At 44.9% G+C, this 17,303-nt stretch overlaps 1 non-coding gene across 1 annotated transcript; it reads right to left on the bottom strand.

Moving 5' to 3' along the window:
• Positions 1-2,866: 2,866 nt before the first annotated feature.
• LOC136162161 (U6 spliceosomal RNA) lies at positions 2,867-2,970 on the bottom strand. The gene has a single exon (XR_010661996.1). It is a non-coding gene; the product is annotated as a U6 spliceosomal RNA (small nuclear RNA).
• Positions 2,971-17,303: the final 14,333 nt, after the last annotated feature.

The raw sequence follows: 17,303 nt of genomic DNA, 5'->3' as shown, positions 1-17,303 counted from the left end.
TGAAATCAGGGTCTGGTCAGATTTCTTGGTCTGACGCACACCCCTCTGCAGTTGACTTCTGATCAACAGGAAAGGCAGACAGAGATGAGAGCAAGGCATCTTCAAAACTCTGTAAGTTATTATGCCAACGTGAAAGCTCAGAGACACCTTAAAGGCAAACGATTTCTAAGTTACAAAATTAGGAAGAACTGGTGAAGCTTGTCTCTGGCCAAGGATGCTGCCATTTTTGGAGACTTTCAAAGCCGAGACTCAGGCCCCAGGGACTTGGCAGGCTGTGTGAGGACAGACGGGGGTGTGGGATGTTGGTGCTACCAGCAGCTGGCTGTTCTCTGATGACAGCCTCTGCCTTCCATCCAGATCAAAATGTCAAGAGGAAGGAGGGGTTTCAGCAGACAGAGGAATGTGGCCATGGGAGGTGGCTTGAAAGAGATTCATATAAACTTGACTACTTCCTGGGAAAGAACCAGGAGCAAAAGAGACAAGGAAAAAAAAAAAAAAAAACTAAGCAGACCTACCCTTCCTGGCTGGGAGAAAGAGACGAGGGCAAAGGAAAGAGGATTAACAGACAAGAAGCAGAGTGGGGAGTGTCATGTGGCTCTTGTGTTAGGTCAAAGTGGATGGAGATTCGAGCCCCTCTACCACACGTGCTGTGTTCAGGTAGGTGATCTCACTGACCTCAGATCCCTGACCCGTAACACGGGGGTCATGGCCCTCACAGGGACACAGTCAAGGAATGTGTGTAAAGGACTCGACACATGGCCAAACAGAGATTTTTTTTTTTTTTTAATGGGAGCAGAAATAAAAGGGAGTCTGTGAGGAAAATTTTAGCACCTGAGAGAGCTGAGGAGAGGTAAGACTAAGATGGACAGACCCGTACAGAATGAGGAATTCTGCTCCCAGGGGTAACAAAAGGTGCCTGAATTTTGGAAACAGTGAAAATGAAAGTGTTAGTCACTCAAACGTGTCCGACTCTTTGTGATTACATGGACTGTGGCCCACCAGGCTCCTCTGTTAGTGGGATTCTCCAGGCAAGAATACTGGTGTGGGTTGCCATGTCCTCCTCCAGAGGATCTTTCCGACCCAGGGATCAAACCCAGGTCTGCTGCATTGCAGGCAGATTCTTTACCATCTGAGCCACCAGGGAAGCCCTGGAAACAGAGATTGGGGGCAAAATTCCCCCTCTGTCCTCATGTCTCTCCTCTGAACTCCAGGGCTGGTGGCTTTCCTGCTGGGCCTGCAGTCACCTCAAGGCTCTGCTGTGATCCCCCTGGGCTGGTGGACCCACCACCTAAGTCTTTCAAGTTCTTGGAGACTTCTGATACCAGTTCTTTGTTGAATCATCTTTGTCTTTGTAATCCCTCACCTTTCAAAAGGACACCATCTCTCCTCAGATAGTTTTCTCTACTGAATGTCCATCTGCACAGGATTCAAGCGCCCACCCAGACCAACTGCAGAACCCTGGGGTGGACCTCAGTGATTTGTGTTTGAGCAAACCCATCTGGGCTGAGGCTGACTGACTTCAGAACCTCTACTGCCTTAATTAATTGAGAAATCTTATCCACTTGATCAATCACGATATCATAAGTAGATTTCATACTATTTCTCGATTTTGCTAATTTTTTCTATAAATCTCTGGGTAGTTTAGTCACTAAGTCATGTCCGACTCTTGTGACCCTGTGGACTACAGCCCACCAGAGTCCTTTGTCCATGGGATTCTCCAGGAAAGAATATTGGAGTGGATTGCCATTCCCTTCTCCAGCAGATCTTCCTGACCCAGGGATTGAACCCTGGTCCCCTGAATTGCATGCAGATTCTTTACTGACAGCCACCAGGGAAGCCCAAGACACCAGGGAAGGCTTTGGAGTTATGCTTTGTTTTCTTTCCCCATTGTTATTTAGCGCATAAAACACAGTTGCATTATCATTGTGGGTGATGCCATGCGCTAATATGTGTTACCCCTTTCATGCTAGGTTTGTCACTTTTTGCTTTAACTTTATCCTTGCCTGATATTGTTACTGTGACTCCTAGCTTTCTCTTTGTTTGCCTGGTCAGTCTTTGCCCAATCTGATTTTATCAGTTTGTTTCACACATACTTCATTGTGCAAGACTTTCTCCCACTAGGTATGCTGAATGATGTGCATTTGTTAGTGTCATTTCATCTGAATGTATGACTTGAACATGACGATTTATGTGTTACTTGTTGCCAGCTTCACTTTGTCGATATGTTTTCAATATACTCTGTATTTCCTAATTCGTTTGCTCTAGGGATTTCTTTTCCTTTCTTTGCTTTGTTTTCCCCTTTCGCTTCTTTTCAATATTTGTAGGCTATGTGTGTTTGACTTCCAGTACTTGGGAGGATTTATAGTATATTTTTAATTTGTCAAGTCGTCATCATTATTATTCACACGTCACACTTATGAATAATAAGTACATTTATGTCTTAATTTAAGAAGTATAGATAGCCTTTATAGACTCCACTTTCCTATTTTTGCCACCTATAATATTGTAATTATTTGCTTCTTTTTCTTAAACTTATTATTTTGTATTAGGGTATAGCTGATTAACCACATTGTGATAGTTTTCAGGTGAATAGCGAAGGGACTCAGCCATACACATACATGTATCCATCCCCCACCCAAACTCCTCTCCCATCCAGGCTACTGCATAACATTGAACAGGGTTCCTTGTGCTATACAGTAGGTCTTTGTCGGTTTTTCCATTTTAAATACAGCAGTGCGCACATGTTCATCCCAAACTCCCTAACTACCCCCACCTCCCCATTTTTCCCTTTTTGCCACTGTAATATTGTTTTATTGCGTGTGTGTGTGGTTCCCTTTACTACAGCAATATATTTAAAACTCTTTTTTTAATAATGGAGTGTTTAACGAATTTACACGTCATCCTTGTTCAGGGGCCTCGCTGATCTCTGTCTAGTTCCACTTTTAGTACATGTGCTGCTGAAGTAAGCACACTTAAAACTTGGTTTAACTTCGAGTGTGTAACAAAGATCCTTTCTTATCTCTCTTCTCCGGTGATGGGAGGGGAGTGGGGAGGGCATTCCCTGGACCACAGAGGTGATCGGGCTTCACCTCCCTGTCACTGACCTATGAACTGGCCCTGGTTTCATCTCTGTTGCAAAGTATCAGCGCACAAGTTTCCCTCTAGAGAGAACAACTTGGTGAAACAATAAAATACCTCCATTTGACAAGTAAATTGCACTTGTTAATCTTATACTTTTCTTTATCAGCTTAATCTATTCTTTGGCATCTGTGGTAAGTAAACAGGTTTTATTGCCAAATGATAAATAGGGGGAAAATTAGAGGCTTTTGCCTTGACGTTAATTAAGTCCTTAGAGAAAGTAGTGATTCATGGTTGCGCTGACTGGGAAAATGCTATCATGGCTAGACTGATTTTACTGGTTTCAGTGAAGACATGCCACTCTGCTTGTCTCAGAGTTTATTACAGGGTCCTGAATAAAGAATGCATCTGAAAACAACCCAGAACTGAATACTTCCTTATATAGTCATCCAACATTTACAGATTTTTTTACCCCTTATTAAAAGTTTAAATTTAATTCAGTGTAACTTCTTAGTCAAAATCACCACTTCTTCCAATTTTCTCACTATTCCGTCCTGTATCCAACTGATAGTTAATTAGCAGAATGTCTGCCTTTTTCAGCTGTTGTCCCCACTTCTCCTGGTCCTCCATGACTGAAAATTGAGGTCCCGACCTGTGTGTTTGGAGAGACCAACCAGTTACCTACCTAATGGAGGCAAACCAGTGGGCTTACCCCTAACAGATCATACCTAAAGGCAACAGGGAAAGCCTCCCTGTTGTGCGGAGTTTAGGGCTCCCACTGCTACGACCTTCATAAGCGCCTCTGCGTTCCTGGGAGTTTTTGTTTTTCTGATGGAAAAGGGCAAGAACTTCTCTCATGAGTTCTATGCTGCATTTGTCCTCAAGGCAACACTTTGAGGGAGACCTGGGGCGCTCGGACGGTGGAGGCAGCTCTCTTGCGGTGCTGGGACCAAGAGTTGGTGCAGGTGGCTCTTACTGATGGATTCCATGGCATTCCAAGCTGCCCCAGTTTCTGTGAGCAACCTCACTTCAGACACCTGGCGTGACCTGGGGGCTGGACACCTGGTGGTGTTGGCGTGGAGCACCCTTTTAGGAAGAGAAAAGATGAGGGGCTTCATCCCTCCAGATTCTCTGGCTCTGCCACTGGAGTGACCTAGGCTGAGTGGTGCTATTCCAGAAAAGCATCCATAGAGAAAGCTAGAGCTGTGTTGGCAACAGCTGCTGAAAAAGTCTACTCTCTACCCTAATTTTTTTAGATTACAGAATACTTATTATCTTTCCTTGAAAGAAATACTATAAAATCAACTTTTTTGCTCTGTTTCTGCTTTCCAGAGGCCAAGGTCTTTATTTGAACAAGCACACCTGAGTGTCCCTCTCCCATCTCTCCTGCCACTGGTGCTGCTGGGGCCCTGCTCCTACCCTCTCAGGACTCACTCTCTATGGGTAAAGACTCTCTGCTCTGCACTTGTTCTGACTCTGACACATGCTCACTTTGCCTTACGAGAGGCCAGAAGTGCCCAAGAATCAACACACCCCCTAAAAACAGCCTTTTAGGATAATGAGTGAATTTTTGGTATATACCTCAACTTTCTAGCCTCTCAGGGGGACCAGCTCTGTGGCATGTCCTCCAGGGATTCCAAATAGGATGAAACGTCACTTGCCTTCAACACAAGCTTCTTGATGAAGCATCTTTCATAGCTACTCATATTTATAAGATATCCCAGCTGGAAAGCAGTGAGTAGAATGAACATGACTTATCCAAGACCATTCAGGAGGTTAAGAGTAGATGTCGGTAGACTTATCAACTCAATCTGAGGAAGAAGTTGGCTGCTACAGCTAATTGAAGATGCAAGGAATTACTTGTGGGTATAGAGAGCTCTCTGACTGCAGCAGTATTTAAAGAATGAAAAGTCAGAGGCAGGGGTCTTGAAAAAAGACTCAGCAGCTTGATAGCTATAATGCTAAGTTTTCCAAGAGTGAAATTTTCTAGGTACAGTGTGCTTTGTAATGGACAATGTAATCAATTCCACCTCTTTGGTTTCTCTGTTCTGTATTTACATGAGTCAACAATGACCTTAAATACATACAGTTATGTCCCTGTGAACCCTGGGACACACCCAGGGTCAGCACATATTTCTCTGCTCCTCTAAATTCCAACACTTCACGCTCAGCTCTCTTGGCAAGACTGTTATCAAAAGTCTCTGTTTGTCTTTGATGATGTATATCATTCTCACGCCTGTGAACAGGGGCTGTGCCATCTCTTCACCATTAGCATCATCACCACCTCGCACTGTGACTGGCCCTTCACAGGTGCTTGGTAGCTGTTTGTGGAATGAAAGACAGTGAGCTCAGTGTTCGGCTCTGAGCATATAAAGATGAACAGGTAACATTCCTCAAGAGCTCAGATGACTCCTATGCAACATCAAAGTCGGTAGAGCTCTGAGAGCTGCATCCCTGACAAGGATGAAGAGTATGTCAGGGAAGCTGATGATGGAGATGGCTTAGTGTAGTGTGCCTCCAAACTTAGCATGTCTGGGGATCCCCTGGGGATGCTGTGAAAATGCTGCTTCTGAGTCAAGGGTCGGGAGGAGAGCTCAAGACTCTGTATTGCTAACAACCTTCCAGGTGCCGTGATGCATCTGGTCAGCAGACTACTCTGAATAGCAAGGTCTTAGAAGGTAGTAGGTTTTCCCTAAATGATGTGGATTCCAGAAAGAGCAAAGACCATAGAGTCATGGAGACACAGACAGGAAGTTTTAGAAGACTGTTGAACAGCTGGTGAGAATGGAGTTTAAGTTGTATTGAGAAAACAACAAAAGAGAAAGTGTATGAAGAGGACTATGAGCCATTTAGGGCCTAGCCATGGGGTTTCATTGTTAACCTTATTCTTACAGGCAAAAGGGAGCCACCAAATGTTTTTAAGAACAAAGTGGCTTGATTGGCTTGCGATTTAGGTGAACTACCCCATGTCCCTGTAGTGAAGCAAGAGTTGGTGGAAAAACTCAAGATCTTTGACTTATGACCCAATATAGCAATATTAAAGAAAGATAGTGAGGGGTTTACCTTGGCAAGAGCTGTGGTGATTGAGAAGTAGAGATGAACTGGCAGTGTTTAGGAAATAGAACCAACAGTATTGATACAGAAATTGGGAGTGAGTATAAACTACAGTTGGCCCTCCATATCTACAGGTTCTAGATCTGCAGAATCAACCAATGGGGGATCAAAAATTTGAAAAAAAGTCCTGGGTTCCAAAATTCAAAACTTGAATTCACCACGCACTGGCAGCTATTTATGTAGCATGACATTGTATTAGTTGTTATAAATAATTTATGGGTGATTTAAAGTATATGGAAGGATGTACATAGATTATATGTGCAAGTTCTTTGCTGTTTTATGAAAGGGATCAGCACCTGTGGAATTAGTCCCCTGTGGACTCTGAGGGACAACTGTAGTAAACAAAACATCATTCAGATTTCTTGTCTGGGAGCTTGAGGGGATGAATTGCAGCATGGTGGCATTTCAGGATCTGATAGCTTGGGATGTTTTCCTTATGCATTTGATTTTAAAAGCAATTATTATTGAGTCAACTTAAAATGCAGTTTATTTTTACTTTGAACTGTTATTTACTTTATATTTCTTAGGGATTAATTTGTCACTGAAAATTTTATTCCAAAGAATACCATATTGTTTTTTGCACAAATGTGCCTCAGTGGTAAAGAGTCCACCTGCCAATGCAGGAGATGCAGCAAGTTTGATCCCTGGGTCAGGAAGATTCCCTGGAGGAGGAAATGGCAACCCATTCCAGTATTCTTGCCTGGGAAATCCCATGGACAGAGGAGGTTGTGGAGCTACATACAGTACATGGGGTTGCAAAGAGTTGGACACAACTGAGTGACTAAACAATAACAACAAATAATGATAGAAAAGTTAGAAGAACTTACCAAAAACAGCTAACTGGTTCCATACTGAAATTTGTTATAATTTCTAATGATTTCTTATTTAAAATTATGGCATTTGATATTAATAATTGGATAGCACTTTGGTATCTTCCCTCAAAAAAGTGTATGCAAAACTCTATTATAGCACAGATTATACTGTATTGAACAATTTTAAATAAATGTCTGTCTTCCAAGGTAGTGAATGAGTTCCTTGAGGACGCAGAGATATTGTATTCATAGTTATCCCCTAGCCTGACCGACCCTAGATGGAGTCAATGTCAGGAACCAACAGTAATTTTGAATAAATAAATCCTGCCAAGCATACTATTCTTTATTCTTGCCCTCAAGAGGTCAGTTGCTCAGACAATGGAAAGACATTTGCATCAACCAGGACTGAGTTCACCCTAAAGTCAGACATATGCCGGCTGCACAAGTGAATTAAGGACCATTTTGGAAGTTAACTGTTTAAACTGTGTGCTATAAAGTCACAAACCAGGTCAGGCAAGTGTCAGGAATCAGTGTGACCTACCAGGAAGTCTGTAGAAGGAGATGGAGAAAAGGGTGAAGGTCAATTAACTCATAGTTCTCTGTGACGGGAGTTGTTTTGGCAAGCGGTCCTGGCTGGCTTCACAAACGGGAAAGCAACGGCCAGACACTGGTCAACTCGAGACACAACCCACTTTGGTTCTGTCCTTCCCACCCCACCCTGGCATTACCTGTGTGGGCCCCATTGTTTCCATGGTGATTTTAATTAAAATAGTAGTCACCGTTGAAACAAGTTACCGCAATTGTCAGTGGTGCTGACGGTTACGGGAAATGAACCATTGCGTTTAATCTTAATAGATCAAGCAGGAAAGAGAGGAAAACATACATTTAGAGGATTGTTCCCTGGGAGCTTGTGAGACGGTGCGGGCTGGGTAGAGCTGCTCATGGGAAAGTCAGCCAGAGCATGGTAGGTACAATGACATGCTGGCTAGTGAGCCCTGGACATCTGTCCAGACTTCATCACCTAAGTAAATGGTCTTTCTGAGCAGAAGTCAGAAGTCTAGCAGGTGAGGAACAAACTGAAACAGGAAGCAAAGCAGAGGATGGTAAAGGTGAGGCCGAGAGGCTAGAAAGGCGATGAACATTTTTATCCACCCAGAAAACCTACAGACAGGAGCCTCCTTGGGTCCATGAGGCACTGGGGATCACCCCCGCCCCTTCAAGCCCATGGGCCTCTCCCTGTCCTTGCCCCCCAGCTTCCCCCAGTGCCCTGACTCCCCATTCTCAGCCTCTGCAGAGATTTCTCTTCGCCCTCATCCTTAAGTCACCCAAATTAAGCCCAGTGTCTGACACCAATGATAACTTTGAACCAATAACTACTGCTAAATGTATTACTCTGTATTCTGATACAGTAAGTCCCTTACATAGGAATCTTCAAGTTGTGAACTTTCCAAGATCAGAATGTGTGTTCGTATATTCAAGTATGTAAATTAGTTCACGTGTCTAGTGTACATTGTCACATGTGTGCGCCCTCTACAAGGGGTTGTGATTCTGTGTACTTACAGCACTGTATAGGGTACAGTAATATCTTTATTTCAAGCCCAGGATGTCTGGAAGCAAGTGTAAAAGCAGCAGTACATAGCCAATTGTGTTAGCTGAGTACCTAGGCTAACTTTGTTGGGCTTAACAAACAAATGGGATTCATGAGCTCACTCTTGGAACAGAATTTATTCCTATGTAGGGAATTTACTGTACTTTAGACAGGTGTGTCCTCACACAGGTCGCTGCTGGGGATAGATGGGCCAGTTCCCAATGGAGACTCAGAAAAAGAAGCACAGAGCACCTCTCTGAGCACTGAGAAGTTGAAGCACTCTCCGCATCTCCTCGCATCACGGCTCACGGGTCCCTGGTGCTCCCGGCCTCCCCTGCCCGTGAGTGAAGCTCCTCCTCACCCAGGGCTGCCTTGGGCCAGGATGCTGAGGCTCACGGTAGGAAACTGCCCATACAGGGGCCTGTGGGGACGAGATAGGGTCTGCTGTCACAGCATTCATACTGCATTCTCTGACTGCCTCTTCTCCATCCACCTCTAGATCAGGACAGCCTCCTTTTACAGAAGAAGCATGTGTAGGGATGTGTCGAGGAGTCCAGTCTGGAAGCTGGATGCAGGGCAGGATGCAAGGCTGGTGGAAGCAGATGGAGGTGCTGGTTGAAGAGCAGGTGACAAATACCTCAAAGTGAAAATACGAGAGTGAGTGAGGGTCTGAGAGGCAGTGAGAAGAGGGACTGGAGTACTGGAAGAGGCAGAATTCACAAAAGACACAATGGCAGGATGCAGATGATTGTATTTAGGGGAGGGAAGGGAGGGAAAAGCCAAAGATGACTCTCAGATGCTGAGGTTGGACGGATGGACACACGCAGGAAACAGTGTGACTTTGTAGCTGTCCTCCTCTGTTTTGGGTTTTTGGGGACATCCCAACATGCAAGGAAGGCTTCCCTGATAGCTCAGTTGGTAAAAAATCTGCCTGCAATGCAGGAGACCCCAATTTGATTCTTGGGTCGGGAAGATCTGCTGGAGAAGGGATAGGCTACTCACTCACTCCAGTATTTTTGGGCTTCCCTTGTGGCTCAACTGGTAAAGAATCTGCCTGCAATGTGGGAGACCTGGGCTGGATCCCTGGTTTGGGAAGATCCCCTGGAGAAGGGAAAGGTTACCCACTCCAGTATTCTGGCCCGGTTCTCCGGAGGGCTACAGGAGATGGAGAAGCAGCCCCATGAGCGATCACCATTCTCCTGGGCTGGGCAGGCTGCTCACATCCTGGCTGAGTCTAGGGATGGGGTGGGGAGTGGAGCTGACAGAGCTGCCCCTGTGTAAGCAGCACCTTGGCCTTAAAACTTATTATACTTTGCACTCTAAGCCTTTACACAAGACAAAATACAATAATGTAGTCACTTATCAAAGACAAGGACCTTTAGTTCCTCCCCAAGGACCAGAGGACACATTCTGAGCTGTATCCTGTGGGCTGTTTTACAGACACTGAAGCCCCCTCAGGTGGAAGAAGATGACCACACGATGACCGAACTGAAGCCATGACATAAGCTGCTCTACTTGGCACAATTCCAAGACCTGGCCTCAAGGAAGTGGGAACAAACTCCAGAACTAGAGATTAATTGTACTTAACCAAAATGACCAAAAGTCCACCGCATCATGGATTTCAAGATGGCTGTCAGAGATGACTGTGCCATCCTACTCCCTCTCTGCCTGGACAACCCAGAAACTTCCCCTTAAAGGCTCCTGTCCTCTGAACAGCAAGTGGGAGCTGGTTCTCTACAACAGGAGTCCACCTTCTGCCCTGGTTACCAGCCTCCAAAATGAAGCAACCTTTCCTTTCCTACCAACACTTTTCTCTTGAGAACTGGCTTCCGAGAAGCAAGCTGCCAGACCTGGGCTCAATAACATCTGCAGAGAGGACAGTCCTGGGGGAACTGGAGGCTGACTCCACTGTCCCATCTGTCCAGGGAAGGGCCCCCAGGCTTCCTAGCAGGAGTCTTTCAGAGAAAATCCACTGGTGGTGGTCTGCATGGGTGTGGGAGGGAACTTGGGTTTCTTGATCCTCTTCAGGCCCCCACAGTCATGCACATCTCAGAGGGGACCGGGCAAGAGTCACCTGTGCTCTGACCCCAGGGGCAGTGGGCTTGGAGACAGTGTGTGATGTCAACCGTCAGCACAAGAACACACCGGCGGAAACAGTCTGGTTCCAAGGAGGGTAATTCCAGGGGGAAATGTTGCTGAACCCTCCTTGGACCCGGCTTCCACTGCAAGGATGCCTTCAGCCGGGCCAGGAAACCTTGTACTCCCCAGTGATAAGTTTCAGTTCAGTCACTCAGTCTTGTCTGACTTTTTGCAACCCCATGGACTGCAGCATGCCCATCTTCCCTGTACTTCACCAGCTCCCGGAGCTTGCTCAAACACATGTCCATTGAGTCAGTGATGCCATCCAACCATCTCATCCTCTGTCATCCCCATCTCCTCCTGCCTTCAATCTTTCCCAGAATCAGGGTCTTTTCAAAAGAGTCAGTTCTTCACATCAGGTGGCCAAAGTATTGAAGCTTCAGCTTTAGCATCAGTCCTTCCAAAGAATATTCAGGACTGATTTCCTTTAAGATGGACTGGTTGGTTCTCCTTGCAGTCCAAGGAAGTCTCAAAAGTCTTCTCCAACACCACAGTTCAAAAACATCAATTCTTCAGTGCTCAAATTTCTTTATAGTACAACCCTCACATCCATACATGACTTCTGGAAAAACCACAGCTTTGACTAGATGGACCTGTGTTGGTAAAGTAATGCCTGCTTTTTAACATCCTATCTAGGTTGGTCATAGTTTTTCTTCCAAGGAGCAAGCATCTTTTAATTTCATGGCTGCAGTCACCATCTGCAGGGATTTTGGAGGCCCCACCCCACCCAAAAGAGCCTGTCACTGTTTCCATTGTTTCCCTATCTATTTGCCATGAAGTGGTGGGACCAGATGCCATGATCTTAGTTTTCTGAATGTTGAATATTAAGCCAACTTTTTCACTTTCCTCTTTCACTTTCATCAAGAGGCTCTTTAGTTCTTCTTCACTTTCTGCCACAAGGGTGGTGTTATCTACATATTTGAGGTTATTGATACTTTTCCCAGCAATCTTGAGAAGAAGGGGATGACAGAGGATGAGATGGTTGGATGGCATCACCAACTCAATGAGTTTGAGTAAACCCTGGGTGTTGGTGAGGGACAGGGAGGCCTGACGTGCTGCAGTACATGGGGTCGCAGAGTCAGACACGACTGAGCAACTGAACTGAACTGATATTTCTCCCAGCAATCTTGATTCCAGCTTGTGCTTCATCCAGCCTGGCATTTCACATGATGTACTCTGCATAGAAGTTAAATAAGCAGGGTGATAGTATACAGCCTTGACATACTACTTTCACAATTTGGAACCAGTCTGTTGTTCCATGTCCAATTCTAATTGTTATTTCTTGACCTACATATAGATTTCTCAGGAGGCAGGTCAGGTGGTCTGGTATTCCCATCTCTTTCAGAATTCTCCACAGTTTGCTGTGATCCACACAGTCAAAGGCTTTGACATAGTGAATAAAGCAGAAGTAGGTGTTTTTCTGGAAACTTCTTGCTTTTTTGATGATCCAGCGGATGTTGGCAATTTGGTCTCTGGTTCCTCCACCTTTTCTAAATCCAGCTTGAACATCTGGAAGTTCACAGTTCACATACTGTTGAAGCCTGGCTTGGAGAATTTTGAGCATTACTTTGCTAGTCTGTGAGATGAGTGCAGTTGTGCGATAGTTTGAACATTCTTTGGCATTGCCTTTCTTTGGGGTTGGAATGAAAATGGACCTTTTTCAGTCCTGTGGCCACTGCTCAGTTTTCCCGATTTGCTAGCATATTGAGTGCAGCACTTACATAATATCATCTTTTAGGGTTTGAAATAGCTCAACTGGAATTTCATCACCTCCACTAGCTTTGTTCATAGTGATGCTTCCTAAGGCCCACTTGATTTAACATTCCAGGATGTCTGGCTCTTGGTGAGTGATCACACCATCGTGGTTATCTGGGTCCTGAAGATCTTTTTTGTACAGTTCTTTTGTGTATTCTTGCCCCCTCTTCTTAATATCTTCTGCTTCTGTTAGGTCTATAATATTTATGTCCTTTATTGTGCCCATCTTTGCATGAAATGTTCTCTTGGTATCTGTAATTTTCTTGAAGAGATCTCTAGACTTTCCCATTCTATTGTTTTCCTCTATTTCTTTGCACTGATCACCAAGGAAGGCTTTCTTATCTCTCCTTGCTCTTCTTTGGAACTCTGCATTCAAAAGGGTATTTACTTCCTTTTCTCCTTTGCCTTTAGCTTCTCTTCTTTTCTCGGCTATTTGTAAGGCCTCCTTGGACAAGCATTTTGCCTTTTTCATTTCTTTTTCTTGGGGGTGGTCTTAATGCCTGCCTCCTGTACAATGTCACGAACCTCCATCCATAGTTCTTCAGGCACTCTGTCTATCAGATCTAATTCCTTGAATCTAATTCCTTGAATCTAATTCCTTGATCGGATCTCTGTAGATGAGGTTTTAAGCCATGGAATGCTTGACACATACAACTACAATATATATTGCACAGAATGTTGTTGTTGTTCCGTTGCTGGGTCCAGTTGCTAAGTCACATCCGACCGTTTGCAACCCCATGGACTGCAGTACTCCAGGTTTCCAGCATAGAAATAAAATAAGATCCACATGCCAACCAGCTAATGTGCTTGAGAAACACATCATTTGCCTGCAAGTGTTCCCCCTGGTACCCTCTCCTGGCATCCACCAAGGAAACCCCTGCCCTGAGGTCATCTGTTCCTTCTCCTATGGCGGACATCAGGGTTGTCTTCAGGGTTTCACTGTCAGAGGCATGCTCCAGGAAGATTCTTGAACACATGTCCTGAGGCACATGGACAAGAATTTGACCAGCATAGGTGAGCAGGGCTTGACTTCACTGGATAAAGTCAAATTGCCATAATTTCTACCCTAACAGCTATTTGTAACAGTTTCTTTCCGTGTTATTCCACAGCCTTGCCAAACAGTGGGTGTGATCAAATATCTTAACTGTGCCAACTGGCTTGAATGTGGTAAAATGCATTCTTGCATTTCCTTGCTAACAAATGAGATTGAGCTTTCCTTAATGTTTCTTGGCCTTTTGTGCTTCCTCATGTGTGAACTGCCAATCTGTGTTTTTACCAACTTTCCCCTTTGAAACTGTCTTCTCATTTTATTAATGATCTGTGTTTCTCTCTCTTGTTCTTTCTTTTCCCCAATCCATTACTCTCTGTCCACGCAGCACTTTCCCCCACTTCCTCTGTGAGGTCTTCAGACAAAGAGAAGCTCTCGATTTAAGAAATTGGATGTTTCCCCCGTGGTTTGTGTTTTCAACTTTAATTGAGGAAATTCTTTCTGGCGCCAACATCCTAAGGATTTACTCTTATATGAACTTATAAAAGTATGACATTTTGCTCTTACAGTTAAATCTTTATCCCACCAAGCTACTGATGAGGCAGGTGTATGTACTGTTCTCCATGTAGATAGATATTCAGCTGTGCCTATCTATTGACTGTGCACATGGGGCTGTCTCTGGGATCACCATTCTGCCCCATGGGGAGATCTGTCTCTCTCCCTCCCTCCCCAGCTCTCTCTCTTTCTCTCTCTCTCTCTCTACTGAAACCTCACTTTAAGGACCATGGTTTTGTAATACTTTGCTATCTGGATAGGTGAGCCTCCCCACTTTATTCTCCATCTTCACAGAGTAGTCCCCACACTTCCAGTTTTTAAAACAAAGGGTCTAGGATGCCTGGCAAGAATAAGTTTCCCAAATAGCTGATGGCACTGGTGCTTCTTCATCTCTTGGGACTCCTGTTCTCACTTCATTTCTGCCAGAAGAGTATTTCCCTTACTAACAAGAGCTGCCTTGCATTTAAAAGTGTGCTTTAGAATATTTTACCAGCACATCAGCATATTTTATTGAGGATAGCTTTAGTCCACCATTGGCAGAAGCCTTCATTGATTCTGAAGTCCCCACCACCCGCAGCTAACAGATGTCTTTGGAGAACTTTCCTCTGGGGCAACACAATGGATTCAGCCACTCCTGGACTGGGCCTGGGGATACAGGGTGCCAGACCTGGGTAATGAGTTCTGGCTGGTTCTAATGGTGCAGCGAAAGTTAGGGGCTTGGAGATAGTGCTGGAGATTTCAGCCAAGAATCCTTGGCCCTTGGTGGTGTTGTTTTTTTTTAATCACCTCCCACATCTCAGAGGCAGCCCATGCTTGGGGGAAAGTCAAAGGCTCTCCTGGCAAAAGTGAGAGTGTCTTAGGGCATAGACTTATGGAGGGGAAGGGACAGGGACCCTCATTGTGCTTGCTCGTACCTTCCTCAGGAGGATGTCCACTGGAGTCCTGAACTGACTAGACCCCTTCTTAGGGTGTAGTTTCAGCAACCTGCTTATGGATCTGTCCAAAGGCAGGGTGGGGGGCTTGTTGTGGTTGAGACGTGACCTCTGGTGATCAACTGCAGATCAGCCAGCACAGCCACCACGGGGGACTCACTGCAGCATGCTCAGAACCAGGACTGCAGTTGATCTGTAAGCCAAGAGGCCCCTCAAAGCTAAGCTTTTAGGACTGGTTGGTGATCCTCACAAATTCTAAGGTCTGGCTATGACACCCAGCCTCGCATGCTCAGATGAGTCCTGGCTGATACTTGCTTTGACCTTGTTCTTTCTTTCTCACCCTGTGGAGCTGGTTTCCACAGAGGTACTGACGGCCATGACAGGGGGACCATGTGCCCAGACAGGCCTACCCTGGACAATCTGCCAAGGCTCTAGACATCTACCCATGGGTCTCACCCCAGACTCCCTGAGGCCCTGGGAACCTGCAGTCTGTGGGTTTTCTCTGCCTTATTAAAAACCTTTATAAGAAAATCTGCTTTAGGGACTTGCCTGGTGGTCCAGCAATTAAGAATCTGTCTTCCAATGCAGGGGTGTGCATGCATGCTAAGTCACTTCAGTCATGTCTGACTCTGTGTGACCCTATGGACTGTAGCCCGCCAGGCTATATATATATCCTGGAGTGGGGTGCCGTGCTCTCCTCCAGGGGATCTTCCTGACCCAGGGATCGAACCTGTCTCTTATGCATCTTGCATTGGCAGGCAGGTTCTTTACTGCTAGCACCACCTAGGAAGACCCCAATGCAGGGGTCACAGGTTCAATCCCTGCTCAGGGAATTAAGATCGTACATGATGTCATGGAGAAACTAAACTTGTACACCTCAAGGAAAGATCCTGAGTGCTGCAACCAAGACACAACACAGTCAAATAAATAAATACAACTTTCAAAAAAGAAATTTAAAAGTAAATATATTTTTAAAATTAAAATTAAAAAAAAGAAAACCTGCTTTAAATGTGTGATATACCAACCTATGTATATTACTCTGCAATATAAAATTCCCAATATTAAGATTCCTGATAACTGATAGATTGGGGCCAGTGGATGATAATAGTCATCACTGGTCCTGAGGTCTTTCTCTCTTTTATCAGAAATTCTCAAGCTCTCAACTGAAGCCCTGCGGTCAGGTGTTGTATGGTTAATTTTTCTTCTGAAAAATCAATAAAAACCCCTCAGGCACTTTGAGTTTCCTATAATTGGTGGCCTAGAGCCATTGGGGATAGTGGACATAATTTCAGGGCCAGCCCTCTCTCTGGGCTGAGAATGTGTGTGTCCACTATTATCAACAAGGGTTCAGGGAACTGACACATGTCCCAGGACAGTTTTAAACTCTCCTCCCTGGGGGACCACACATCCAAAGGATCTTGCTTCTACTCTTGGTACAACTGAAGTATAATGATCTTATCTAAATAAACAAATACCGCTATATATTTCACACCCTCATTAACCTTTTCTTTTGCTTCAAGGCCTCTTCGAAAATTGCTAAAACCCAACAGGGAAATGAAGGCAATTTGTGTTCTATTTCCATTAGCCAAGGGCACTCTTCAAGGGCTCTGCTTCCTGACTTCTGACTCCTTAGCAACCAGCCCAAGTGACTGGCTCCTTAGCAACAGTCCTGACTCTCCTGAATTCAAGCTGAAATACATGTATCTGTTTTAGAACATTTAATGGATTTACTCAGGGTAGGAAGCCTGGCTTGGCCAGATTCCTTCTGGACCACCCAAGTTGGGTATTATTGAACACTGTAAGATTTAGACATTATGCTCTTGGTTAGCAGCTCTCCAATGTGCCCTGCAAATCCTTGAACTCAGATGATGAGTTCCTCTTAGACTTCTCTCCGAAGGTCAGTGTCCTTCTCCTCTATCCTGTGTTACTCAGTCTGGAGGCAACTTACATCCCATCCCCGGAATGCCCTTTTTCCTTTCTCCTTCCACAGTTCATTAATGAGGAGCATCAGAATAAGAACTCTCCAACTCTGTTTTAGGAGAGGACTCCATATCTACTGGCTCAGGAGAGAAATGACGGTGTGCTCTTGTTCAGTCTTCATCTTTATATAGTATCTATACATGGGCTTCCTGGGTGGCACTAGTGGTAAAGAACCTGCCTCCCAAAGCAGGAGATATAAGAGATACGGGTTCCATCTTTGGGTTGGGAAGATACCTTGGAAGAGGAAATGGCAACCCACTCTAGTATTCTTTCCTGAAGAATCCCATAGACAGAGGAGTCTGGTGGCCTATGGTCCATAGGGTTGCAAAGAGTTAGACACAGCTGAAGCGACTTAGCACACA

This window comes from Muntiacus reevesi, chromosome 2 (genome assembly GCF_963930625.1).
Source record: "Muntiacus reevesi chromosome 2, mMunRee1.1, whole genome shotgun sequence".
In the NCBI taxonomy this organism is placed as follows: domain Eukaryota; kingdom Metazoa; phylum Chordata; class Mammalia; order Artiodactyla; family Cervidae; genus Muntiacus; species Muntiacus reevesi.
This window is presented reverse-complemented; position numbering and strand designations above follow the sequence as displayed.